At 42.6% G+C, this 26294-nt stretch overlaps 1 long non-coding RNA gene across 1 annotated transcript; it reads right to left on the bottom strand.

Annotated features, from left to right (window-relative positions):
- Positions 1-396: 396 nt before the first annotated feature.
- On the bottom strand, positions 397-4829 carry LOC125619174. Its single transcript, XR_007350685.1, has 3 exons — positions 3674-4829; positions 2211-2308; positions 397-1810 (listed from the first exon to the last, which is right to left on the bottom strand). It is a non-coding gene; the product is annotated as an uncharacterized LOC125619174 (long non-coding RNA).
- Between the last annotated feature and the right edge of the window lie 21465 nt (positions 4830-26294).

The raw sequence follows: 26294 nt of genomic DNA, 5'->3' as shown, positions 1-26294 counted from the left end.
TCCCCTCACATCCTCTTATATGTAATTTTGTATAACAATGAGGGTCTCCTTCCATTTCCATGCAATTTCCCTTCTCTCTCTCTTTCCCTCCCACCTCTATGCAAAAACGTGGATGTGTAACCGATGTGATTCTGCAATCTGTATACGGGGTAAAAATGGGAGTTCATAACCCACTTGAATCAAATATATGAAATATGATATGTCAAGAGCTTTGTAATGTTTTGAACAAACAATAATAAAAAAATGTTTAAAAAGCAAGTTATCAACAAAAGGATAATAAAGTATTTTATTTAGAATAATAATAAAAAAAAAGAATGCTCAGGACTGGGTTGGGGCTCAGTGGTAGAGAGCTTGCCTAGCACGTGCGAGGCACTAGGTTTGAGTCTCAGCACCACATATAAATAAATAAAATAAAGATCCATTGGCAAGTTCAAAAATTAAAAAAAAAATGCTCAGACCAGAGCTTCCTGTGCAGCCAGCAGAGAGCCCCCTCTGCCCATCTGACATTCATGGCCTGGTGTTGGACGTGCTGTGAATCTGTTCAGAGTCCCCACTTAGTTCCTCCAGGGCACGAATCTTGTTTTCTCCCCCATCAGCTGACATAGCAGAAACTCAATAAATCTTTACCAAATACATTAGTGAGTGGCCACAGTGGCTCACTAATGATGAGGGCCTTAGGAAAGAAGTGGAGATGTTTTCAGAGCCTGGGATCATAGCAATACATGGCACCAATGAGTGGCCATCAATGAATGGCTCCCACGCTCAGGGCAAGTCAGCCCAAAGAGAGCGTGAGGTCTGGTTGGTGCTGTGTTTATCAATGAATCCCTTGCCGATGATGTTCTGTGAGAAAAAGGTTAAGGAATTCCCTAACCTTACCCTGTGGACTTGGGCCTAGGAAGGGCCCTGAGAAATAATTTAGTAAAGATTCGTATGTAGCTTCAGGGGATCTAGAATGTCTCCAGTGTACTTATGCATGCCACCTGCTTTTGGAAAATATCTAGAAGCATCAAGATAGTTTAAGAAAGGCTAGCTTAGTGTAAAAGTTTTCTATAGTGACATTTTCGCATATAAACCATATTGGGGAAGTGAAAAGCCCCTAGACCCCAACATTATCAGTTGTTTCATAAAAAGGGATAATACCTAGAAATGAGGATAGATGTTATTATAATAATGGTAATTATTATAATTATCTCATTTATTTGCATCTATTCAACATCCATTGATTATCTAGTATGTGTCGAACACAAGGGACATAAAGATATATAATACAGGGTCCCCTCTATCCAGAACATTACCTAATGGGGAAGAGAAGGCAAGTAAAATAAGGTGCTAAGTGTAAGCAGATGTGATAGAGGCAGAAGTTGTTACCTGGAAACTGGACCTTGAATAATAAAGATAATAACATTAATAATAATAATAATACCTCTATATAGTACTAACATGTATTGAGCATCATTCTGAGCACTTAACATGTAATACCCCGCTTAAACCTCAAAAGTCTTACAATGTTACCTTTAGTGTCTGCAAATGAGGTCAGCTAGGCTCAGAGAGGCTAAGTAACTTGCCAAGGGTCACACGACTCTGATAATCTCCCTGAACTTCTTTAGAAGCCTCCTACCACCATCCGAAATATATGTGAGAATTCTGTATTTTATACTATAGTAGAATTGTGTTGATTCAATATGAAAAATTTTAACCACTTACCAGTTCAATTTGCAACTTTCAGTGGATCTCTTGGAAGATGTGCCCTTGTTTCTCTTGTGGCCTCAGGGATCCCTGGCAACCTGCTGATCCTCAGCTGGAAGGAGAGCTGCGAACCAGGGAGGTTAGTTTAGATGTCTGAACCAGAGATAAATATGAGCACATTCAGGTTTAAAAAAAATAACTCTTCAAAAATAGCAAAACCTTGACATAACTCAATTATCCATCAAGAGCGAACTGGGTAAGTCAATTGCATTCCTACAACAGAATACTATGACACATTTAAATGAGATAGATCAGCATGTACAGATAAGGGAAGTTCTTGAAGGTGACATTAAAAGAAAGAGAAAAACATGGACTGGCTTGTAGAGTGTATTTTCAACTGTGTGCAGTATGTGTTGGATGATATCCCTACCTACACACGCTTGTACAGGCAGAGAAAAATTTTGGAAGGAGACAAACAAAAATGAACAGTGAGTATCTCCGGTGGAGGGTACTAGAAATCTTACTGGGAATGACTTCTGCTTATTTGAGGGCATCAGCAATTAAACCCAGGTCCTTTCGGCAAGCAAGGCCAGCATTCACCACTGAGCCACATCCACAGCCACTTGTGGGAACATGAAGTGAGAGAACTTATTGTCATTGCATATCTTTTCATAGTCTTTGAATTTCTACCCTGTGCCTGTATTACTTTCTCAAATAAAAGGAATAACTTAGTGAGTCTTAAACATGTTCCAACAAAAAGTTAAAGAATAGTTTTCAAGAAAAAGAAAAATGGAAAAGTCATCTGGGAGCAATTAATGTGGATGGTACACAGGATTAAAAAAAAAAAAAAATGAGAGAGAGAGAGAGTTGTTATATAGAGAGACCTATTAGAAAGCCACTGTCCCAGAGCAAGATGACAGAAGTTGAACCTGGGAAGCAGCAGCTGGACCAAGGAAGAAGACCGAGAGACATTAAGTTGCAGAAACAGTGAGACTAGGTGTCGAGTCACTGTGCAGGTGTAGTGGATGTGAATGTTAAGGATGACTTCCCTAGAGCTGCTAAGTAGAAGGTTCAAAGAGCCAGAAAGTGGGATAACAACGAGTTCGGCTTGGACGCACCAGATTTGACGGATCTTGGGACCATCGAAGAGACGGCCTGCTAGAAATGTGAGTCTCTGGGATTTAGGTTGATAAACTCTCTTTGACCTTATTGCTGGCAATTTCCCAAGTTCTAACAGAACAAGAACAAAAGCATCTGCCTGTCTGTGTAGCGGCGTTAACATAGCGGCCAGGGATGGCTCTGTAGAGAGGCTTGCTTTGCAAGGGTGGCCCTTGATTGACACCTGGGAACTCACTGGGTCAACAGTTCCCTCCACTAATATGAAACTTGTCCATCATAAAGGTGGCTTGCTGTGCCTGTGTCATTTGTGCACACAACAGGATTTATGCTGAATATCTGTTTTCCTTCTAGAAAGTGCCCATGTGACCATCTGGGCATGAGTTTCCAAAGAATATCCCAGGTAGACCTTTGACATGAGTTGTCACAATTTGTCCTGGGAGGAACTGGGCATGTCCTGTATGACTCTACAGGGAGAGGACACTCTGTAGCTGGCTCCTGGTTCCCTCTGAACTTCTCCCTTTGTTGATCTCACTTTGGATCCTTCCCTTGTCATAAATCCTAGCTATGAGTACAATATGCTGAGTGCTGTGAACCCTTCTAGCAAATTCCAAACCCAGGGACTCTGACACACCTTTCCTAGGTGGAGGTGAGGTAGAAGATCCATTCAAAATCTAAATGTGCAGTCCTTCCTGTACTCCTTATCATCTGCCCATCTGTCTCTTTCTGTCACAGTTCCAGATGAAGATGTAACCTTTAAGTGTTTAAGAAAAGCCTGAAGCTTCTCAAAAAAAAAAAAAAATGTTGCAAGACAGGTGCGATCCACAGCTTCACTGTGACTGAGCCCCACCGGCTCTGCAGCCGGCCTCACCTGGCGCATTAACAAAATGCTTGGCGATGACTGCACGATCAGAAAGTGCCTATTAATTCTGACAGGCTGGGACTCTGATGGCTCCACATTGAAGTGGTTTGGGATTCTCCGGAGACAAATCTCAACCTAGGAAACAAAGACCGATGGTCACAAAAGCCTATAAAATAGAAGGCTGGGGTGAAACTTCCACCCCTGGCCAGAATCCAGGGTGGCCCCAATTAGGGCAGGATGAGTGAAGAATGAAGCACTTAGGACTTTTGATCTTCCTTATCCCCAAGCCGCCTGCCCATCCAGGAGTCTGCTCATTCTCCCAGCCAGGCCCTGGCTCCAGGGGGTCCCAGTCATAAAGGTGTGTCTCCAGGAGGAGCTGCTAGGACAAGTGATAGTTCCTGCTGGCTTTGCTCTGGGAATCACCAAGGATGCTTCACTAAGAATTGACAGGTGTGGGGTGGGGGTGGGGGGTGGCAATAGTCTTTTCAGGTCACAGGTGTTTTTTTATTTTTTTGTGCTTTTGTTGTTGTTGCTGCCACACCTTGTAAGATAGTATTAAGAGCAAGGCCTGGCAAGCCCTTCGCTGCCAATCCCCATCATCCAAGGGCCTGAATTCCTCCCTAGAGCTTTAACATTGGCCGCATTATTTTTTTCTCTTTATTCTTGCTAGAATATTCCTCACCCCTCCCAGGAAAACCTCATATCACCTGTCTTTAAAGTAACTACCCTATTCATTACAAATGGGAGAGGTTATTGGATTAGGAAGGTATAGAGAATGGACTATTCACACACAGTTTCGTACTTGTACATAAAAGTAGGTCATTGTTTCCTGCGATTATAGAAACCATCTAAATCTTTATAAGACTTAGTCTTTTTAAAGATAATCCTTACTCTTTATTCTTTGATAGAGTTATCTGAGTTCAGCCTTGCCTGGAATCTCTGGTCTTTCTTTTGGTAGTTCACTAAAAAATCTCTAGTTTCTTCTTAGTTTCACCCAGATTCTATTTTTATTTAAGCTATAACAGTTTCTCTATATTCCATTACTTTTCAGAACAACCATAGTTTTGAGTGGTTAAGATCCCAAAAGGCTTGATTTCAAATGCTACCTGTCGAGTATAAACCAAGACTTCATAAATGAGGTTTAAATAAATGCAAAGAAGCTTTCATTTGGATGCAGAAGAGATTATAAATAGATTTACAAATTGGGAGACACAGGTTGTTAGAAACTGAAGAAGTATTGAGGGGAGGAGGATTGAGTTTTCAAAGGGGGACAATGGGGTGAGGTGAATTGACTCGTTTTAACAAATTTCAACAGGCCCTGTTAGTTACATGAGCTGTTTTGAATGAGTTTGGATTGGTGCTGAGGGTCTGCTCATATGCCAAGTACCCATGATTAGCTGCTAGGGGGCCACTGTGAGGGTCACCGGTGAGCAATAAGTCTTCTGAGATGGCCAGCAAGAAAGTACAAGTCCCAGGATTGGAAACTGTCACAAACAGGGATCTCACAGGCTCATTCTTTCCAAACATCATTCTTTATCTGGCAGTTAAAGACTTAGGGGTGGGGGGTGGAGAGAGTGCCTGTGATAAACTGCAGCCTGTCAGATGCAACCCCCAAGGCCAAACTGCAGCCATCTTAATTTGTATTTCCAAGCAACTTTGGACAGGCCATATAATCTCATTTCCCTCATCTGAAAAATAGGGGGTGGGGAGTGCTATGAGGAGGAAGTGGAATTATTCAGGTGCCCACACTAGGCCTGGGCCTGTCCCATGGTGAGTACTGTGATAACATGACATGCCACAGCCGAGGTTTTTTGAGTCTCCGTTCTTCTCAATCTCTCAAGCTCAGATTTGTGAGCCCCTCACACTGACAAAAATATTGACTTTTCTTCCATTTCTTGATCTTGTTTTTTAGTAATGCGCTACTTGTTCCTCCATCCTAATCTCCATGTGGCATATCCTCTAAGACATGTGAGGCCTGGTAGCCCTACCACACTCTCCATGCTTCCTCCCCGCCACCCACTGTTGGCATCTCATCTTTAACCCAGCAGCACTTGTTCACGGAGAGGTGTGCACATTTTCATGTCAGATAAGACATGTTAGATTTTTCTTCCTACAAGTCATCAGGAGTTAATGATTAATGAAGGATTCTAGGAAAAAAGTTTCTTTCCTCATTTAGTTCTGAGTTTTTAAATAACTAGACCAAAGGTCTATGGTTGATGGAGATATCTACATAACTAATTTTATTTTGGGGGCCATAAGCCACACACACACTCTAATTTTTCCTCCTGAGGTTCTTCCTGGTCCAGTTCCACCCTGTCTGCCAGCGTTAACAGTGGTTATAGGGCACATCATCTACTTGTGTGGCTTTTTGGGATCTTCAGGGAAAAAATAAGTATGGAACTCCAATCACAAATCTATCCAGGGGAGCTTCAAGGGGAGGCAAAGGGGAACTCTTAAATGTTAGATTAAAAAAAAACCAAAACTGTACATCAAAACCACAAGGGGATACCGCTTTGTACTCATTAGAATGGCTCTCATCAAAAAGACAGGTAATGAGAGCTGGAGAAATTGGAAATCCCTCCTACAGTGCTGGCAAGAAGGCAAAATGGTACAGCCCGTTTGGAAAAGAGTGTGACAGTTTCACAAAAGTTTCAACATAGGGTTAGCATAGGATCCAGCAATTTCATTTCTAGCCATATGCCCAAAAGAAATGAAAACATTCATCCACACAAGAACCTGCACCCAGATACTTTCTATTAGCAAAAAGTAGAGTTAAAAAGTAGGACCAACCCAGATGACCACCGACCAGGAAGTAAACAGAGTTCCGCAATGGGACATTAAACAGTAAAAAGGAATAAAGAACTGAAACACGCTAAAACATGATGCTCAGTGAAGAAGCCAATCGAAAAGGACTTCGAATAGTATTGTTCCTTTTAAATATACAGAATAGGCTGATTGATTGATTGATTTTGAACCAGTCTCACTATGTTATCCATCCAATCTTGAACTCCTGGACTCAAGGGATCCTCCTGCCTCAGCCTCCAGAGTACCAAAATAGTCAAATTTATAGATACAGAAAGCAGATGAATGGTTGCCTAGATTAGAGGAGGATTGAGGAGAAAGGGAGTGATTACCAATCAGAAAGTGTTTCTGTTTAAGGTGATCAAAATGTTCTGAAATCCGTAGTGATGGCTGCTAAACTCTGAAAATTCTAAAACAAAACAGAACAAAATTGAATTGAATACTTTATGTGAGTTGTATGCTATGCAAATTTTATCTGTATAAATGGTTATGGTAAAAATAAAAAGAAACAGTACAGAATTTCATCATGACAATAAAGGCTAAAGGTCAAAAGATAGTTTGAAAAACTGCAAACCTTGGGACATACATTATCATAGACATGACACAAAACTGGTGGTACTGTTGGGAAGGCCCTCTAACAAAACCCAAACCTTCAAAAACAAATAAAAGTGACTCCCCTAAAAAAATATTTCCATACCATCTTGCCTAGGCTGCCTGAAGTTATTCTGTAAACCAACCTGGATTGTTCTCAAATAATGTTTATGAGGTAAAAGATAAACCTGCATCCAATGCTAACTAGCAACCAAACCAAGTAAAGATGTTATTGGCATATTTCATGTACTCCACGCCCTGTGAACCACCCATAGGTCATTCTAATCCCTGCCTCGGAGTTGTTTATAGTGTCTGATTTATCGCTCCTCCTGTAACATGGCAACTAAAATCAGCTTAGCCTTCTGTCTCAAATGTTCTCAGTTCACCTCTTACCAGGAATAAATAGCAAAAGTAAAAGATGGTGTTCCTATAGTCAGTAATAACCAACTGACAAAATATAATAAATGAGACCCTATTGACAGTGGCAACAAGGAATCCCAAACGTGGGCGACATCTATACAGGAACTGTAAAAATGTTACTGAAGAACATAAAAAGTAAAATTAAAAAAAAAAAAAAAGGAACAATATTACATGTTTCCAGATGGGAAGGCTCAGTATTGAAAAGAAATTAATTCTCTCCAAATTAGTCCACTGGTTCAATGTAACTCCAAGGAAAATCCCAGTTGAAGCCTGTGGGCGATCGTGTGCGCACGTGCTGCCTGGGTATGCAGGCGTGTGGGGGCCTGTGTGTGCTGCAGATAGACCAGCAGGTTGACACAGTTTCAACAAGTTGATTCTCCACTTTTCTGGGATGCTACCATAGCCAAGGATTTCTTGCAAAACAAGAACAGTGAGGGTGGAAGAAAGGAAGGTAGGAATATACTCTACAGAACAGAGTTTAGAAATAGGCTCCCGAACTTTGAAGAATTTTGTAAATAGAGTTGGGCCACACGGCCTGACCTGCTCTTGGAAAGCTTCCCCAGTGCATGGAAGGCCCTTAGGTGAAATCGAAGAGCTGAGACAACTTGTCATTAATGCACCCTTTACTTGAGTTAATACTTACTACCACTGACTAAACGCTGAGTGTCCAATTTCTGCTGACCCAGGACCTAACAGGACTGTTGGCCTCCCATGCCTCTCCATTTAGCAAAGTGCAAAAAGTACTTCCAAATAAATCAATCTTCTGAGGCAATAATCCAGCTTCTAGGACTCTCACTTACTGAAACACTCATTGAAGTACATCAAGATTCATATAAAATAATATTCATGACAGACGTATTTCAATATCCTAGAAAATGGTGGATGTGATAATAGTGCCAATATACATTGAAGATTTATGATGAGCTTGGCTCTGCTTGAAGTTTGTATACACAGTGCTTTGTTGGATCTTTGCAACAATTCCAGGCAACAACCCTACGAGAGATCTGGTATTATTCCCATTTTATGGAGGGCAAGGGTGGCATGGAGAGACTGTGTTATTACCCAAAGTCACATTGCTGGTTTTGAACTCTGGATGTCTGGCTCCAGACCTCTTAATTGCCTTAAGTCAAATGTCCATCATTCATTCATCCATTCCAAAAATATTTTGAATGCTATCAAATTCCCAGGCTCTGTGCTAAGCTCAGGGGACATAATGAACAAAACCAGATGTGTGGTCTCCACCCTCACTACATTTACACCCAATGGGTGATGAAAACATGAAAAAATGAAGAACTATCACCTGATGGGTACAAGGAAGAAAGGAAGGACATACGGTGCCTTTCTACGTGACCACTTAATAGGGCACATGCTTAAGCCCAGGGTCAGAGGAAGACTTCCCTAAAGAAGTAACACTGAGATCTGATGAGGGAGCAGGTTGGGGCAGGGTGGACGTGTGTGATGTATCAAGGAAGGGGACAGCTCATGCAATGATGCTGTGGCAAGAGGCAGTATAGTGTCATCACTTAGGCTAGGTGCTACAAGCACCCCTAGGACCCTGGCTTCTGAGAGACATACACTCTCCATTGTTTTGCAAACTTCCAGCCAGAGGAGCCTGGAATTTGGGAAGGTGGAGGGATCGGAGAGTTTGGGCCACGTCTGGGGCATGTGTCTCAGGGGATGGGAGGAAAGAGGAACACATACACGTTCCAGTTGCTGGCCTGGGGCTTCCTGAGCATTCTTCACATGCACAGAGCTCCTGTGGGATGGAATGAGTCTGATTTGGTCTAGAGAAAGGCCACTCTTTGTGACCAGGCCTTCAAACATGTTCCCCTCCAGAAAAGAAAGATGAAGACAGAAGGGAACAAACAAAGACCAGAGCCAGAACTCAATTCCAAAGGTAACCTGCCAGGACCACAGCTGGGAGGTTCTGGCTGCTTCTCAGAATCAAATACAGTCCCATATGTGGCCACCCTCTGCTGGAGAGCAAGCCTCCCAGGCTCATTCCCCGCTCCCTCATGAGTCTCATTAGGAGCAGGGCTTGAGCCTGCATGCTGCAGGCATTAGAGAGAGACCCTGTACTTGTAAATCTCATAGGGCCTGAAATCCTTTTTGGACTACAAAACTGTACGAACAGACAAACATAATAGGAAAAGCCAGACATCCACATATAAGATGATAAAATTCTACATAAAATATATTATGAATCTAACCATATAAAACAAACCAGTCAGTTGGGTGCATTGGCGACACCTGTAATCCCAGCAACCTGGAGGCTGAGTGAGGCAGGAGGATTGCATGTTCAAGGCCAGCCTGGACAACTTAAGACAGAGCCTGTCTCAAAATTAAAAAAAAAAAAAAAAGAAAGGGCTAAAGATGTAGCTCATTGGTAAGTACCCCTGAGTTCCATTCCCAGGGAAAAAAATCAGCCAAAATACCATAAATAGTAAAAGGATTAGAAAGAACACTTTTTAAGTGTGAATTATGTTTCGACTCTCAAGCATGGAATTATGTAGGATTTTCCTCTACATTTTTATATTTCCCAAAGTCCTAAAATAAGCACAGACTACATTTGTGACGACAATTTAATAAAGTTAAGTCCATTCACTCATTAATTCAACAGCTATTGATGTGAGTGCCTATGGCAGCAGGCAGGGTTCTAGGTCCTGGGGATTTGACAGTGAATGTGTTTAGCATCTCCAGGAAAAGGAAGAGCTGTGTGGCTGAGGCAGAGGGAGAGGGAGGGGAGACATTGGGGAGTCGTGGGGGTTACACAGGCCCTTGTAGAGATGAAAAGATTTTGGCTGTTATTTTCTAAATGGGATTAAATAAAACACTAGGCAAGAGTTAAACAGCTTTGCAAGAGAGACAGCAAAACAGTACCTGCATGACTCGGGTACTGCAGTAGGACTGAGAGAAAGGCCAGGACTCTGGGTGGGAGTGTTAAGGGAAGGCTTCATACTGCCACGAAAGTGCAAGCTGGGCCAGGCACAGTGGTACATGCCTGTCATCCCAGAGGCTCGGGAGGCTGAGGCAGGAGGATCATGAGTTCAAAACCAGCCTCAGCAACTCAGTGAGGCCTAAGCAACTCAGTGAGACTCTGTCTCTAAATAAAATACAAAACAGGGCTGGGGATGTGTGCCCCTGAGTTCAATCCCTGGTACACCCACCCGCAACACACACAACAACAAAAAAAAAAAAAAAAAGAAAGAAAGAAAAGAAAAGGGAAAAAAGTGCAAGCTAGACCTGAATGGTGAGCATGATTCTCACAGACAGACCTGTCACAGACTGGGGATGGAACCAGGGCCTCATGGATGCCTGATCAGCACTCTACCACTGAGCCCCATCCCCAGCCCTTTCTTTAACAAAACCAGAAACAAAGCTAACATTTGGAAGAAAATATTTTAAGGGAAGAAGCTTTGCCTTGATAGTGAACAACTAGTCCTTCCATTTGAAATAAGAATATATAAAAAGCGATAGCAGGAAACTATCACGTTGTTATCTGATATATCCATATTTGTTCCTACAAGAACTGAGGGAGGTGAAGCCTCTTGGCTCCTGTGAAATCTTCCCACTAGGAAGGAAAAGGAAATCCCACCCAGAGGGCTGCCAAAGAACCTATGAAACAATGGGGATGCACCTTCATTTTCTTTTCTTTTTTTCCTGCTTTCTGGGTATGTTTTCAAGTGGGACTGCTTGGCCATCAGACACAGGTTTCTGATTGAACGCGACCCAGCCATTGGCTGTGTGTTTTCAGAGGTGAGTGGGGCTGGGCTCCCCAGGTCACCAGAAGAGGGTGTTTTAGAGCACTTCAGGGACAGATAAAGTACCAGGCACGTGGAGTCCGCTGTGCAGGTCACTCAACAGGCAGTTACTGTATGAGGGACAAGGGAAGAATGGAAGCAGGGAGGAAGATGGGGGGCTTACAAAAAGTAACTGAGTTCTTGCTTCCTGTCCTTCCAGCAAACAAAAGACAAAACATGGGCCCAGGACAATTGGCCCCCAACCTAGCAACAGAAAGCAGCTCAGGTAGGTTCATCCCTCCCCCAGATCTAACATCAGTTGCCCCTCACCTCATCCCCCACCTCAGCACCCCCCATCTGCACCACCAGGGGAGCCCAGCAGTACCAACAAGGGTGACAGATTAGAAACCCTACAAAAAGAGAAGGGAAGAGAGGCCAGAGGAAGTGTGTTCCTTCCCTGCTGGCCCTGGGACTCCCGTCCCCCACCAAGTCACACTGTGGTAGTACCATGACACAATTAACAGACCAGCCCAGGAAGCCTCTTTGACCTCATGGGCCTGAAACTCCATCCCTCCCACCCAGAGATATAGGGGGAGCTATGTGGCACTAACAAAAAGGATTCTATCATGCAAGTGCCTTGTCTTCTTTATCCTCCAGGTCTGACTCTGCTCCCCAGCTGAGACACCGCCAGTGGTTCTGGTCTGGGGAAACCTCTTCTGCCACCCTAGGCCACACCAGCATGGATCCAAAGAAGAACCAAGAAATTGCAATTTGAATGAGAAAGATCAATCAATTGACTAATGTCACCAGAGATGAATTAGATGTTGGAATTATTCAACAAGGATTTTAAAGGAGTTATCATAAAAATGCTTCAACAATCAATTACAAATTCTCTTGATGCTAATGAAAAAATAGAAAATCTCAGCAAGAAATGGAAGTTATAAAAAAGAACCAATGAAGATTATAAAACTGAAAATATAATAGCAGAAATAAATATCTCCCTGGATGGTGTTGATATTAGAGAGAAGATAACAGAATAGAATCAGTGAACCTGAGCACAGAACAATAGAATTTAGCCAATGTGAACAACAGAGAAGATGTAGACTAGTAGCCTCTTGGGCATTTGTGTCACTGGGGTCACAGAAGGAGAGGAGAGGAGGTGCTAAAAGAATATTCAAATAAAATAATGACTAAATGTTTTCCAAGTTTGGCAGAGACACAAAACTACAGAGTCCAGAAGCTGAGCTAAATCCAAAGAGGATAAGTCCAAAGTAATCCATTCCAAGACCCATAATAACTAACCTTCTAAAAACTAAAGACAAAGTATTTTAAAAGCAGCTGGGGTGGGGTTGAGGGGGGACTGCACATTATCTCTAGGGGAAAACCAATTTGAACGACAGCAGATATGTCATCTGGAACCACAGAGGCCACAGAGAAATGGTACAATGTTTTAAAAATGCTTTAGGAAAAGAAATGTCAGTCATGAATTCTATATCTGGAAAAATTGTCCTTTGTGAATAAAGGAGGATATAAAGCCATTCTCAAATGAAAGCTAAAAGAATCTGATACTAGCTGACCTGCACTTAAAGACTGGCTCAAGGAATTTCTTCAAATAGAAAGACAATTATAAAATTTGGAATCCTGGCGCATTGAAAAGGAGGAAGGCCCTAGGTTTGATTTCCCAGCATTGCAAAAAGAAAAAAAAAAGAAGAAAAAAGGGAGAAGAAACAATGGAAAAACAGATATGAGTCCATACAATCAATTACTCTTATTATGAGCTTTATAAATCATGTTTGATATTGAAACAAAAAAAATAAAACACTATTTGGTACTCATGTAAGTGATACTTAAAAGCAGTGAAGGTAAAGAATCCTAAATGCAGATTCTATATTTCACTTGAAGTGGTAAAATTACTTATGTATGATGTACAATAACTGACAGTAACTACTAAGGAAATTATACAGAGTTATACTCAAAAGCATTATAAATAAAGCAAGATGGAATCTTAAAATATGATCGTAAAAACCACAGAAATGGTACAAAACAGAAGCAGACAAATAAGAAGTAGAAGAAACAAACAAAGCAAATACTAAAGTAGCAAACCTAAGCTCTAATATATCAACAATTACCTTAAATGTAAATGGCCTAAATGTATCAACCAAAAGACAGAAATTGGCAGAGGGGATTAACAAAAAATATGCAAGTAGACTCTGCTTATAAGAAACTCATCTCAAATTTAACAAAAGGATAAAAGAAAAAGGATATAACAAGAATGCCGTGCAAACATTAATTTAAAAAATCAGGAGGAGCTAAAAGAATATCTGATAAGTTAGACTTCAGAACAAAGAAAATTACTAGAAACAAGCAGAACATTTCATAATGATAAGAGAATCAACCCACCAGAAGACATAACAATCCTAAATATATATGCACCAAACAATAGGGCCGAAAAATACAAGAAGCAAAAACTAGTAGTGCCAAAAGAAGAAAAAGACAAATCCACCATGACATTTGGTGGCTTCAGTAGCCTCACTGACAGCAATCAGTAGAACTACTAAGAGATCAGTATGGATAAATAAGATCTAAACAACATGATGTTGGTTTTAAAACACATTTTCCATCTTTTAGGAGAATCTCATCTACCTCAGAAGAACTCATTCTTTGAGAAAATGAGGAAAATCACCATGTCCCTGCCTCCTAAGAGCACAGGCAAGCATAGCACAGAATACATTTCAGAATCAACATAGAAACTTCATATGGTCTACTAGTCAGAAAAATATAAGTATTATAATGGGTTCATAAGATCTGAATAAAACAAAGATCATTCCTACTCCTGGATCAACATAACATTTTTCTATACTATTTCTTCCACCAAGCAATCTAGCTATGCTATGTCCAGATAGCAGACAAGAGAAAGCAACTCACTCCTCTCCTAAGTCATCATAACCCAGTCTATGTTCGTAAGGAAGAGTTGAGACCATGGTTTTCACTTATGCTTGATCAATCCTCAGGGCAGAAAGCTTGTTGCCTCCTATTCTTTCTTTGGCTACTCTGTTAGTAAGATCTCTCTCATTACATGAGCACTCTCCTACAACATGTTTAGTACTGCAGCCCAAGTTAGCACAAAGTCTCAACAAGAAAAAAATATACAGAAATTGACCTAAAATATTTCTACCCCCTCACTAAAAGCAACAAAATAGCTGTGGCAGGATATTGTCATTTTTCTCACCCTACATGTTGTCTTATACACGGTGCTGGCTAATATGGCAGTCACAGTCACATGTGACTGCTAGGCACTTGAAATGTGGCTGGTCTAAATGGAAATGTGCTGTAGATATAAAATATATATTGAGTTTTGAAGATTTCATACAAAAAACTGCAAAATGCCTCATTAAAAAATTTTATATTGACGACATGATGATGATTTCAGCTATATTAGGTTAAATAAAACAGTTTAAACATTTATTTACTGTTTTTTTTTCTTTTTACCTAGTTAAAATGTAACTAATAGAACATTTAAAATTACATATGTAGCCAGGTGCTGTGGTGCATTCCTGCACCTGTAATCCCAGACGCTCAGGTGGCTGAGGCAGGAGGATCGCAAGTTCAAAGCCAACCTCAGCAAAAGCAAGGTATTAAGCAACTCAGTGAGACCCTGTCTCTAAATAAAATACAAAATACGGCTGGGGATGCGGCTCAGTGGTTAAGTGCCCTCAGTTCAATCCCTGGTACCAAAAAATTTAAAAAATAATAAAGAAATACAATTATATATGTAGCTCCACCATATCCCATTAGACGGTGCTGCCCTTTTCTCTCTGGCCTGTAATCTCTCTACAAAGCTAAATACAGTATTCATCTTCCAGGCTCACTTTCATCCTGGATGGTCACACGACATAGTGGAAGCCAAGTCACATGAAGGTGAAGTGAAGGTAGCTGGCGTGAGAATGTTGTCAGGGTTCTGAGAAAGCTTTTGCTCTTCTAGTAAAAGGAGATAGACCCAATACACCTATCAGAATGGCAAAACTTTGAAACACTGACACCATGGAATGCTGGGGAGGGTGTGGATCAACAGAAGCTCTCATTCACTTATGGTGGGAATGCAAAATGGTGCAGTCACTTTGGAAGACAGTTTGGTGATTGATTTCTCACAAAACTAAACCTACTCTTAACAATCACACTCCTAGATATTGACCCAAAGGAGTTGGAAACTTATGTTCACACAGACACATGTGCACGTAAGCAGCTTTCTGCATAATTGCCCAAACCAAGACATCCTTCATTAGGTGAATAGTTCAATAAACTGTGGTACAATGGGGTGCTATTCTGTGCTACAAAGAAAGAAGCTATCAAGCTATAAAAAGAGACAGAGGAACCTTAAAAGTATATTATTAACAAAATAAGTCAATCTGAAAGGGCTATGCACTGTATGATTCCAACCACATAATATTCTGGAAAATGAAAAATATAGAAACAGTTAAAAAAAAAAGATGGGTGGTTTTTAGGGGTTAAGGAAGAGAGACCAATGAACAGATGGAACACAGAGGATTTTATGGTTTTCTTTTGTTTTTGAGACAGGGTCTCACTTTTTTTCCCAGGCATCCCCAGGATGGTTTCCTACTCCTGGATTCAAGCAATCTTCCTGCCTCAGCTTTCCAAGCAGTGGAGCTACAAGCAGTGAAAAATACCCTGAATGATATTATAATGTATACATGTTATTTTACATTCATCCAAATTTATAGACCAGACAACACAAAGACAACAACCCTAATGTAGACTGTAGACTTTGAGTGATGATGACGTTATCAATGTAGGTTCACCAGTTATAACAAATGCACCACCCTGAAGGGGATATTGATATGAGAGATGCTATGTATGTGTGTTGGGGGAGGGAGTCTGGGAATATAAGGGACATTTCTGTATCTTCCACTCAATTTTGCTATGAATGAACAACTGCTCAAAAAGAAAAAAATCTTAAAAGAAAAATCTAAACTAAAAAAAAAAACAAAAAACAAAAAAAAAAATACCAAAGAGACAGACACAGCTGGCACTGGCTACTTGCCCCTTTTTATCTCTTCTTGCCCTGAATGAAGGTTCCATGCCTGCAGCTGAGGCAAACGATTGGTGACCATGAACAAAAGCCACCCTGCCAAGAGAAGGGAAGATGTAAAGGCCTGAGATCCTGAACCAATACCAGCAGCTGCCCAATTTAGATCTCTTGGTATGTGAGAAAAATAAACCCCTGCTCTTTGAAAGGCACCATAGGTAGTATTCTGTTACTCGAAGGCTGTAGGTGCTCCTCACACAACAGCCCTCAGGCCCTAAGCCAGTGAGCATGCAGCCTCCTCCAGGTTCTTCTCCCTAACTCCTCTCCAGCTCCTGCAAGGAGCCCACCCTAGTTCAAGGTCAATGTGAACAATATTTCATCTTGTAGTTCAAGCTCAGCAGTAAAGCTCATGCTTAGCATGCATGAGGCTCTGGGTTTGATCCCAAATACCAAAAGAAGAAAAAAAGAAGAGGAAAAGAAAAAAAGAAAGAAAGGGAAACAAAAAAAAACTTCTGAGACCCCTCCACCCCACCTCACCACCTTAGCTGCTTTCAAATTCCAGTTTAAACAGACACTGGCAAGACTGCGACAAGAAAGCTGACCTCAATACCAGGTCATCCACCTCCTTCTCCAAGAGGAAGTGGCCAAACCTATAAAGAGCCTCAGGATAATACTTTAATTATATGAAAACCACAAATGATATACAATCAGAACCAGTCAACACACAGTATCAAGATGGATACTGCCTTGGAGAGCCCATCAGTCTCAGAGCACACACTCAAGTCCCTCCTGAGGTATCCCCCAGGTAAGCATCCCAGCTGCCCCTGGTCAGGGTTGGTGCTCAGTGCCCAGGGCATTCTGAGCATCTCACTGGAATGCACTCCAGTCTGTGAATTCTCCTTCAGGTACGCTACTGAGAGAAGAGAGAAAGCTAGTCCAGTTGCATGACACGAACTCCCCGTGGAGCAGTAAACCACCTAGACATCAAAAACCACCAGTGCCTCTGGGCACAGCTGCCTGAACCTGAAATGTAGCCAATAGAAATGAAATTTTGTTGATGTTAATAGGCACTATGAGGCCTTAGCACTGGCGATCAGTTGATCTAGCTTCCATGCCAACTTGTGTGACCTTGGGCAAATAAATCATTACTGTGGGAAAACCTCAGCTAAAACAACCTTTTGACATCAGATATTCCAACATTCCATCTAACAAGTGATGCCTCTGCCATCATGAAAAATAGTCGATCTGGCAAACTGTGACGGACGTCAGTCATTTTCCCTCCTTCCTTTGCTATGCCAGGAAATAGCACCTCTTAGCCAAGTGCCCAGGTCCCAGGCCTTGGAGTCACTCCTCATTTCTCTCCCACCCAACATGGAACTCATCCGCTCCACCTTCAACATTTCTCCCAAAGCCAAGTACTTCTCACTTTTCTCTACCGCCCAAGTCCAAGTTCTTATCATCTCCCATCTGGAGTCTTTGATGAGCCTCCTAGTTGGCCCATTTCCACTCTTACTTCCTCAATTCTGTTCTCCATCCAGTAGCCAGAATGCTTCTATCGATTAGGTCCTGCCACCTCTCCAGCGTCCTCCCATCTTCCTCAGAATAAAATCTAAAGCCCTTTCCATGGTCTCCCAGGTCCTAGTAATCTAGATCCCCACTTCTTCTCTCTTTCCACTGGCTCAATGGTGCTCTTCCACAGCTGCCTTAGCCTTCTTCCTCAGAAACTCTGCACAGCTATTCCTTTTGCTTGGAAACTTCTTCCATCATTTATCAGTTCACTGCTCCAATGTCACCTCCCTGGAAAGGCACTGCATGGCACAGGCTGCCCTAGAATATGGGCTATTTGATGGCAGGATCTTCATTTGGTTTAGTGCTGGATCCCCAGTGCCCTAGCATAGTGTCTGGAAATGTGCTGAATCAGTGAATGAACAAATGCTTGCATACATTTCAGTAAATGATGACTTGCTCAAAGTGTCGACTTGCTTTCAAAATTCCTATTGAGGATAAAGAGAAACATGTTCATCAATGTTCTAAAGAGCTCGCTCTGGTTGAACCAGGATGCCCCACCCAAGCTCTGTGTGTTCAGGTGGTTCTTTTCCCAGAGCAGCTCTTGATGAGGGATGGGGCCCTGGAAACCTGAGACCGCATAGAATCCTAATAGATGATTCTTAAACAATTCTCTAACCCCAAACTCAGATACAGGGAGGGGATCAAAAGCAGCACAAAGACCCTCCCTGTTCTATTCTTACTCTAGAGCTGCTACTCCTCTGAAAGTGGCCACAGAGGGGACAGACCAATAGCATTGTGATGCCAATGCTACGTAACATCATCACCCTGAGGAGCAGGGCCCTCCCAAGTTCTGACTGATCCTTGGTGCTCCAGGAGTGCAATGTCTAGAAAAGAGAAAGTGCATCAAAGCAGCTCATCCTCAGGAGATGAGAACACAGTGCCTGATGTCGCATGATACCAGCCTCCTATCTTAGCAGAGGCTAACAGGCATCATGGTACCCTTGGCCTGTTATGGTTCTGATATGGAGGTATGTTAATGCAGTTATGTTCAGAGGTGAAATGACTGGACTATGGTAGCTGTTACCTAATCAGTGGATTGGTCCATTTGATGGATTGATAATTTGAATGGACTAACTGGGTAGTGACTGTAGATGGATGGGGAATGGCTGGAGCAGTGGGTCCCTGGGGGCATCCTTGGCAACACTCTCTCTCTTCTTGATCACCATGAACTGAGCCGCACTTCTCTGACATGTCCTTCTCCCATCATGTTCTGCCTGATCTTGGGCCCAGAGCAAAGAAGTCAGCCCACTGTGGACTGAACCTTTGAAACCATGAACCAAAATGAACTTTTTTTTCCCTCTAAGTTGTTCTCGTCAGGTATTTTGTTTCCAGCAATGAAAAGCTAACACATGGCCTCATTATGAAAATAATAGAGAACTCTGTAGCAGACATCACTCTTAGCATCTGGACTCGCACATTCTGTAAACCAGTGACACATGCTTCGGGAATCAAGTCAGAAGGCTACATAAAGTTGTTGAACTTGAGTGTTAAAGGAGGTTATGAGATTTACCATAATCTCTGGCACAAGTGTTCTATAAATGTTAGCTGCAGTATGAAATTCACTGTTATCTGAGCTTCCTGGGTGGATTCACTCATTCATTTAACAAAAACTTACTAAGCCCCTATAATGTGCCAGGCAATAAAGAGAATAGAAAGACTATGAAAGATTACTCTCTTTTGTAAGCTGGTAATACAATAGTCATCATCATGGTAACAAAAAGAACAGGGAACCTTTTTTTTAGTACTTGCTCTTCACCAAGTTGATCCTTTAAGTGCATTATCTCACCAGATCATCACAACAGCCCTGGGTACTATTATACTTGTTTCAGAGATGAGGAAAAACTGATGCTTAAACATTTATCTCAGGTCACACCAGGGTTATATGCCCTCTCTCAAAGCTAATGCCCATCACCTCCAGGAAACACTGCTTATCCTTTAACCTAGTGGATTAACATGAGGATAAATAGACTTAAGGAAGGTGACTCAAGGGAGGGTTTCTAAAAACAAAAGGAAAAAATTACTATTAGCAGATACTCCTGTTCCAGTTAGTGAGGAGGTCACTTCCGGGGTCCAAGGCTGGGAACCTTCAGGGCCCCACCACGAATATAGATTTACAGCTGTCAAGTGAGAAATAAGATGGCTTCAGGGTGGGAAATTCATCATTTTATTGGGGTGGAATCATTCTCACTTATCCCCCAAACATCTTGGTGTTTCTACTTATGAGACATTAAAAAATTTCTTCTCCCTCCTTGGAATCTCATAGGACCTCATATAATTTCCTCAAAGCACTTGCCACTTTATCTCACTATTCTAAGAGAGTTGCTGGCATAGGTGCTATCTTTACTGAATACATTACTTTACCAGGTGAGGTAAATACATGAAAGATGATACCAGGCACCCTAGAGAGAGATGAGAAAACAGCAAGTAACCTGCCCAAGGTCACATGAAGAACCAGTAGCATAAGTTCAAAGTCCACCTGACTCAAAGCCCAGAGATCTCTTAAAGACACTATACTGCCTCTTCTAACCATGTAAAAGGCTGGAAAACTTTGAGAGGTAAAAAGAGAAATGTAGGCAAGTGTCTATGTAATCCAGAAAGAGGCTAAAAGTCCATATGACTGCAGGACAAAAATCAATCCTTTAAATTCACAAGGCAAACAGATTGAGTGATAACACTATGATCTCAGTAATAACAGAGCACTTTCTATGACACTAACTATGGGCCTAGCACCATTCCAGCAGCTTTACAAATATTAACTCTAAAAATAAGTCACCACAGTACCAGGTGGTTTCTATTATTACCCTCATTTTTCAATGAGGCAAGGTTAACTTTAAGAACAGAGGGGTTAACTAACTTGGCCATGGTCATCTAATAGCAACTAACATTACTGAGCAGTTGCCATGTGCCAGAAATCAAGTCCAGAAACGACACTGGGTCCCATCACCTCGTTTAATCCTCAATGGAACCCTAGGCTAATTACTATTATTATCGCCACTTTCAGATGAAGCCATCGGGGCTCTGAGAAGGCGGCCTGCTCAAGCAGCCTGAGTCCAGAGCCCTTGCTCTAAATCACTAGCGACATCGCTAAGTGCAGGGGAGCAGACACAGGCTTCCTGCGAATGGAACCGGGAACTGGGTAGAGATCTGTCAGCGGCTCAGCAAGGGCCGCGCCTTAGGTCAGTTGTGAATGTGAGGAAGCCCACGACTTGCCCAGACCTCGGCGCCCCAGTCCTGCATCCTGCTCTGGGATTCTCCGCCCAGCGAGCCGCTACCGCCCCCTGCTGCCTGCGCGACTCTGAACGGGAGCCGCAGCCCGCGTCGGCCCTCTCCCAGAGAGCGCCGGGGAGCTGAGGCCTGGGGCCACTAGGCCCTTGCCCAGTACAGCCGCGACCACCTAACGCCCCCCGCAGGAGCAGGCGGAAGGCACCAGCTCTTTCTACACCCTTCTTCTCACCCTCGAGTCCCTCCCCACCCCCAGCTTCCCACCGCTAGCCTCCCTGGCCGGGAGACCTAGAGCTACAGCCCCACAGCCCCCCACCCACCCCGCGCCAGCATCCCGGCCACTCGCCCCCGGTTGCCACGGTGAAGGACGCGGGGGGCGGAGGAAGCGCCGGAAGGGGCGGGGCCCGTGACTGCAAGCACGCGCCACGGGTACCTAGAGCGGGCCGAAAGCCGCTGGTTTGCTAAGACAAGGCGAGACCCCAAGAAGTGCCGGAAGGGGCGGGACCACGGCTGCCGGAGCGGGAAAGCCGCCCCGCCCCCCAGGTTGCCATGGTGATGCGGACCCCCGGAGTAGCACCGGAAGGGGCAGGGTCCGAGGCCGCGCGGGGTCTTTCCCAGCCCTCGCCTGGCCGCCTGCCTCCTAGGGTTGGGGGCAACTCCTCGCTTTCCCTTAACCTGCCGTTTTGGACTAGGAGCCCTTTTCCCTCGTCTGGCGCTTGTGCCCCCGCCGAGGCGCCTTCGGTTTCCTCGGAGGCGAGGGGAAGCTTCTTGTTTGACCCCAACCACCGACCGGCGAGGAGTCGGGGCTCGAGCTCGCAGAGATGCTCCCTGGGCGCTTAGAATTTCGAGGGCGGACAGGGCAGAAAGCTGCCTGTCTCTGGTCCTCGTTTTCCCACTTCAGTGCCTGGCAGCCCCCGGTTGCCGTGGTGACGCAGGCGGCAGAGGACCGGGTCAAGAGTGGTGTGGCGCCCACACCGCCACCCTTTCCACCTGCTGTGGGTGGTAGACCGCAACGGAAGCGTTACACTGGGGCCCCACGGAAACTTTAAGGACAGCCTGTTGGGGGCTGCCTCCCGGGGTCCCTCGTGACTTCACCTCCCGGCCTCACACTGCTGGGCGGATCTGCAACAGGGTGAACGTAGCCTGGTTTTGGCGCAAACGTCTCCCTGACCTTTTCAAGACTGCTTAGTTTAATGCAGCACAGATATGTCATGAAGTATTTAACTGATCTCTTACTAGGGGACGTTAATTTCCTCCCCAATCTTTCAATTCTACAAATGGTACTAGTGTAACATAGTAATATCTTTGTATATACCTGTATGTACACATGCAATTTTCTCTGTAGAATAAATTTCCAAGACTAAAATTACTGTGTCAAAAGACAAATGCAATTTTAATTTTCACGGATATGGCCAAATTGCTCTCCAAAGACACTAACAAATTTACATCTCCACCAAAACCGGAATCCAATAATTTTAATTAGGATTATATCAACAGTGATGAACTACTTAGAAAGAATTTTCCAGAGCCAATGTCATTAAGCCAATTTAATTCTTTGATCAGTATTTTATACAACATCGTTAAACTATCCAATCCCATTTGTTTCATAATGAAGTTTTATTTCTTCAGTAATTTGTATGTCGAATTTTACTTTGGTTTCCGTCATTATGAGGTTTCTTATTTCACCCTCATTTTATTGAAAAAAATTAAGGAGAAAGAGCAACTCTGGCATTCCAAAGCTGGCCTGCCTCAGCTCAGCCATGTTATTTTGGACATAAACAACATCACAGAATTCCAACCTCAGGCAAGGTTATTCTAAGGGCAAGATAAAATGAAGAAGCCGTGGCTGCCGGTGGAGCTCAGTGGGAGAGGGCTTGCCTAGCATGTGGTAGGCCCTGGATTCCAAACCCAGCATTACCAAAAAAGAGAAAAAACAAGTCTACTTTGTAATTTTGTTTAACCACAGACAAAAATCATGGTCACTGGGCCACCCACAAAATATCAAACATCCCCCTCTCTTGGTGAAAATGAGTGACTGCTGGTTTTCACCAGCAGTTTACCATTTTTTTTTTTTTTTTTTACCAATTACAATTTTATCTTTGTTCGAGTCCATTTTCCTATTGATTAGATTTTTTTTAGATTCACAAGAATGGATTTGCTTCTGCTTCCTGACAACATCCAATCTAGACCCAACCCATCTTCCATAAGACCCTCTCCTGCTTACCCAAACTGAGCTCACACTCAATAATAATTTCTGACACCTTTATATTGAGACACTCTGTAGTTTGTCTTTGGTGTACACTCTCCAAGTAACAAGTAATAAACTCAACTTGTTCAACTACAAGTGTGCTCCTGGTGGTCTTAGGCTGGGGAGAGTTGGCACTAGTAAGTTCCATTTTCCTCTGGTAAAAATTTTCAGGTCTGTAGATGTTTAATATCAGCAGTCTGTTTTAATTTGTATGATTATTTCAACCATCTATGATTTCCCTATTTTTGCAATTTCTAATGTTACCCTCAAGATGTGACTCTTTTGAGTTTTTTTTAAACAAATTTAGCAGATGCAATCTTAGCCATTGTCAATTTTATTTTTTTATTATTTTTTTTCTACCAGTGGTAGTCATTGTGAATCAGATAGAAGGCTGATACTATTTTGAGTTACTTCCTGATTCAGCGATTTTCAATGGGGTGATAATGTAGGGCCTGGATACAAGGCAAAGTCAAAATGTTCTGCTTTAATTGGCAGGATTATTGTGTGCCACCACACCTGCTTACTGTGCACTGGATACAGAGACCTGGCCATGAAGTAACTCATGGTCTAATCAGAAAGATTGGGAGCTATTGACCTCAATTTGACAGATGACAAGAATGAAAAAAGCTTCTCAGATAGAGGGAACAGCAAACTGAGTTATTTATTCATTCAGTAAATATTTATTGAGAGCCTACTTTGCACCAGGAACAAAGGGTGTGGGGCTGGGTTCGGTGGTGCATGCCGGTAATTCCAGCTGCTCTGGGAGGCTGAGACAGAAGAATTTCGAGTTCAAAGCCAGGCTCAGCAACTCAGCAAGGCCTTAAGCAACTCAGTGAGACCCTGTCTCTAAATAAAATACAAAACAAGAAAGGGATCTGGTGATGTGGCTTAGTGGGTAAGCACCCCTGAGTTCAACCTAGGTACCAAAACAAACAAACAACAGCAACAAAATGGATGTGGGAATGAATATGTTCCTTGGGGTCATGTGTGATAACCATTGCAAAGTAATCCCCAGGGTTCTGTGGGCACTTGGGACAATGGCGACCTGACCAGTGGGGGTCAAGGAGGGCTTCTTGGAGAGACAGATTTTTAACCTGAGATGTGAAGTATGTGGGAGATTATTCCTGGCAGAGGAAACAACCCAAGCCCCTAAGTGAGAAAAACTTGGCTCTTTTGAGGGTTGGAGGCAGGCCAGTGTGGCTGGAAGGCAGTGGGCTGGGGGAGGGTGACAGAGGTAGACAGATGTCTGATCCTGCAAGAGCTTGTCCATCATTTTAATTTAAAAGCTACACACTAGAGAAGGGTATCAAGATAAGGAATGGCATTATTAGATTAGAAATACATTTTTACCATACCTATGTGGAGAGGAGATCTAGGGTGGTGGATGTGAGGGGAAAATGCCACCAAACCACTTCAGAGACTAGTGTAGTTGTCCACAGGACAACAATTGTAATTGGACCAGGTGGAATTCAGAGGATGGAAGTATTCAGCGGAGTGCTGAGGATGGAAATGAGATTGGCATGGACTGAGGGGTGTGGGAGGCAAGGAAATACCTAGTGAACATTATGAAACATAGTCTTCACACATTCCTGTTATGGAATCATCCCTCCTCCTTAATATATTTAAGTCCTAACTTCTAGTACTTTAGAATGTGAGTATTTGGAGATAAGGTCTTTAAAGATACGTTAAGGTCATGGCTCATATGACCTCATATTGACCTAATCCAATATGACTGGTGTCCTTAGAGAGAGAGAGACACTGGGGATGCACCTGCACAGAGAAAAGCCATGTGAGGACACATTGAGAAGGTGGCCATCTCCAAACTGCGGAGAAGGCCCCCAGAGAAACCAAACCTGACACCTTGCTGTTGGCCTTTCAGCCTCCAGAACTGTGAGAAGGTAAACTTCTGGTGTTAAGCCACTCAGACAGTCGGGTTTTGTTTTGGCAACCCTCTCTGACTATCACACTCAAATGTCTAGATAATAGATAGTTGGGAAATAAATTATGTGTATTTATTTCCTTGAAAAAAAAATCTTACCCCAAGAGCTACCTACAGAAGTTCAAGATTTTGATTCGATGAAGAGTTTCAATTTACAGCCTCTCTTTGGTTTCTGAGGAATTCCATTGCATTGACAAGGACCAATATGACACCTCCAGAGCAGCCACTATGCAGTCATCTCCACAGGAGTGCATGGAGGGGGTTGCAGTTAAGTTGTTGGTTGTGGTAGTGACAACGTATAGGCATTACTTGCATTGTTTCCTTTGTCTCTGTTACTCTAAATATTTTCAATTTCATGGCTTTAAAGAATCATACATATGTTCTGCTTATGATTTCTTGCAGTAATGGTTACCATCAAGTTCAAATAGTTACTGTCATGTAAATGTATCAAATAGTTACATTTATAAAAATTCACCATCTGAATATTTTTAGGAATGACTTAACCTCGTAATGAGCATGAAGACTATTCTATGCAAATATTAAAGGAATAAGTTTTGAAAAAACAGGGTAGCGCTATATATACTGACATGAAAAGATGCCCAAACCATATGGTTAAGGAGAAAAAAAAAAGATGCATATGTAGATATGAACCTATTTCTGCTTTTAAAAATAACCATTTGTTAGTAGAGCTTAGGGAAAAAATCTGAAAGAATATACAGCCAACTTTTAAGATATGGTAAAAAATTTACCATGTAAAAATCTAAATGAACCCTGTTGATGGTTTTCTGCAGCAAGGAAACTGCAGTGCCTGGTGATATGCGAAGGCCAATAAAGGCGTCAGAGAGCCACAGTCCACTGCTCTGGCATTCCCAAGCTCACCGACCCCGAAACACATCGTGCCACGTAGCAAATACTAGTAAAACTTAATGTCTGTCTTATTTTAAAATAAACACAACCATAAACACGAATCCAAATATTCTTCCACCTCAGTGGATCATCTTGTATGCTTCACATACCCTACTTGAGAGAATGTCAGTGTATAAATACACAGTGTG

Source organism: Marmota marmota, unplaced genomic scaffold (genome assembly GCF_001458135.2).
Source record: "Marmota marmota marmota unplaced genomic scaffold, marMar, whole genome shotgun sequence".
Taxonomy (NCBI): domain Eukaryota; kingdom Metazoa; phylum Chordata; class Mammalia; order Rodentia; family Sciuridae; genus Marmota; species Marmota marmota.
This window is presented reverse-complemented; position numbering and strand designations above follow the sequence as displayed.